At 33.8% G+C, this 3,312-nt stretch overlaps 1 pseudogene; it reads right to left on the reverse strand.

Moving 5' to 3' along the window:
* Positions 1 to 354: 354 nt before the first annotated feature.
* Positions 355 to 1,686, reverse strand: LOC120589421 (elongation factor 1-alpha 1-like; annotated as a pseudogene).
* Between the last annotated feature and the right edge of the window lie 1,626 nt (positions 1,687 to 3,312).

Genomic DNA, 3,312 nt, shown 5'->3' on the forward strand with positions numbered 1-3,312 from the left:
ACAAATGGAACAACAGAAATCTATTACAGGTAACTATTTTTAAGTCTTTTGCCTAGCAATTCTATGGGAAGTTTTGATGTTGACCAAAAGAAGACACAGATTTATCATTAAACTTTGTTTTAATGGGTCTCAAAATTTTATGACACTTTTGGTCAAAACGTTTTCATTTAAAAAGTACTAATTTTAAAATCTAATGACTTAAAACTACCACAAACACACACACAATGTTCCAGAAAACATTCCTTTCCTTCTGAAGATTTTATAGTACATTTGTAGCATTAACCGGTCTTTTTTTCACTATTAAACTTAAATAGCCAAATGAGACACAGTTCTGAGCCATTCTTCCATAACCGATTAAGGTAAAGTATAGTGTTCTAGATAATATTTATTTAGCCATCTGAGTGTTCTGAGCAGATTTGGTGACTTTGCTGCTCCAGCAATGTTCTTGTCTACTGCCATGTTGACATCCATATCTGCTCTCTCCCTCATATCACAAACAACAGTTACCCAGAAGGATAGTTGGATAAATTCTAAATACATAATTTTGTCCAGAATCACCTCAATGATGGCAGCGTCACTAGATTTCAAGAATTTGGACCATCTTCCAGGTTCATACAAGAACAGTAATCAATCTTCTTTAGCTTGGCAAACTTGCAAGCCATGTGAGCAGTGTGACAATCCAGCTCAGGTACACAGCCAGAACTGATATGGCCTGGATAGCTCAGGATAATCACCTGAGCAGTGAAACTAGTTGCTTCCACTGGTAAGTCATTTTTGTTGTCACCTGCCAAACTGTCACAACTAACATCTTTCAAAGACATTTTCTTTACAGTAAAGCCCATATTGTCCCCAGGTAGAGCTTTATTCAAAGCTTCAAAGTGCATTTCAACAGACTTTATTTCCACTGTAATGTAGACTTAGGCAAAGATGGTCACCATGCCTGGTCTAGAACACTAGTCTTCACTCAGCCCACAAGGACTGTACTAATACCATTAATTTGGAGGGATAGACAAAGGGGCTTTCCAATGGGATAAGGTGAACATGCAATCCTGAGCTTCAAGCAGTATAGTTCCACTGGCATTGTCATGCTTATGGCTAGTTTCCATCCCTTGAACCAAAGTATTTTAGCACTCAACTTTAGCATGTTGCCACTGTATCAAAGTTATAGTCACTTTTCTTAATGTAGAGGCTGATTTCTTCATATCTCTTCTAGCTGTACAGTGGCTCAGGACAATTTATTATGTTAAAATTAACAATTAGTTGTTTTCAACCTAGCATGTAACCCATGCTGATGGGTCTACCCATTCTTGGAGGTACCTCTTCAAATTCAAAAATACCATCAGCACAGTCAGACCAGCACTGTCAGCCTGAGAGGTGCCTGTGGTCACGTTTTTGATAAAGTTTCTGTGTTCTGTGGCATCAATGATGGTCATATACTTGCTGGTCTCAAATTTCCACAGGGTGATATTGATGGTGAGACTGTATTCACACTTAACTTTAAGTTTTCCCAAGACCCAAGCATACCTGAAGGAGCCTTTTCCCATCTCAGCAAACTTAGTCTCAATTTTTTGATGTTTTTTTTCTTGATTTCATCACATTTGTAGATAAGATGGCCAGAAGCAACAGACTTTTCTGAATCTACATGTCCAATGATAGTAATACAATATGAGTCTTTTCTTTTCCCATTTTGGCTAAATTCAGTGATATTTTTCATGACACCTGTGTTCTGATGGCAAATTCCTTGCAAAAAAAAGCACCAATTAGTTTTTAGCTGAGTAATTTATACAATATTTTGGTAGCCTACTCTACTTTAAGAATGTCAAGATGACCTGGTAATTTTCCATGAAACAATACCACCTTCTCTGAACATATAGATTTTGTAAACTGCTTTTAGGAAAGCGTGGTATAGTAAGTCTTATTACACTCAATTTTTTATATTATATTCATATAAATCATAAAAATGAAAAGAACAAAAGTAAAAGAAGTTTTAGTCTTTATGTATTTTCCTATAATTGTATTCTTAACTACTTGCTCCAAACAACAAAAGGGAAATTGGTGTCTAAACTCATCACTGTCAGCCATTTCAGATTACAGAGCAAAACCCCTCAAATATTGTATTAAGACGGGCTTCTAAGACAGAGTCAGAGGGAATGAGACTTCCCATTCTTCTCAAACTTTTAAAGCAGTTCAAATAAAAGGAGCTCATCAGCAGAGGGCTGATGATTCTTCAATCAATATTGGTGATAGCTACTTACTTCTTAATACTACCATGACTAGAATATAAAGGAGCTTTGTGTAAAAAGAAAAACTTTCTGACTACTGTCGGTTCTGAAATTTTTGCTCACTGCCTTATGTTATTATTATTAATGTGGAGCCCAACAAAAGAATTTCTCTAGAACATACATGCTCTAGATGAGTAAGCATGTGCTTATCTTAATGGCAGTAAAAATATCTATTAAAGTTTATATTTATTAAATCCAATTTATATAAATATATTTTAGTAAACTTAATCTAAGTACAACAGTGAGAAAAAACAAATGCCTAAAAATGCTTTAAAACTGTTGCTGTGAAACATGTTACATAATCAGTGAGAAATGATTAGACAGAGCATGGCTCCTCAAACTTTTGATTCAGAAACCCTAGAGGTCTGTAGAGTTAATGCAAGAAGCCTAGTTGCAACCTAATCTTCACATCATAATTTATAGCTTGAATAAAAATAACCAACCCACCTCTTTCATTTTTATTTTGTTCTGATAGTGATTTATACATTATACGTTTATATTCAATTATTATCACTATCTTCTCAGTCAACAAATACAATCTTGTGACTATTACTATAAGATGGTCTATGATATTTTTATATCTCTAAAAGAGTTTTTATAATTGAAAATTTAGAAAATCATCAATACATTAAGAATGCTATTTTGCTTCCCTGAGCCTAAGCTTTATTCACTATGAATAGAAATGTAAACATCTACATGTAAAAATATAATGAATGTTGAGGTCATTTAATAAATGATAATTCCCCTACCTATCTTTCCCTCATATATCAAAAAAACTGGTTTGGTTCTGCCAGATAAATTGCTAAGTTAAAATCAAACTTATCAATTCTTAATTTTTACACAGTTTTGATTTCTTAAACATAGTAGTAATAGAGAGAACTGATGGAAAAAGTCAAATTGCTAGCAGAAAGGACTGTTGAAAAGGAGCAAAAGAATGACAAAATTATAGTTTAGTAATATAATTGATGGTTATATTGCTAAGTCAAAACATTGAGAGGTCATTAAAACAAGAAATGATAATTATGTGACA

Source organism: Pteropus medius, unplaced genomic scaffold (genome assembly GCF_902729225.1).
Source record: "Pteropus medius unplaced genomic scaffold, Ma_sr-lr_union100, whole genome shotgun sequence".
Lineage (NCBI taxonomy): Eukaryota > Metazoa > Chordata > Mammalia > Chiroptera > Pteropodidae > Pteropus > Pteropus medius.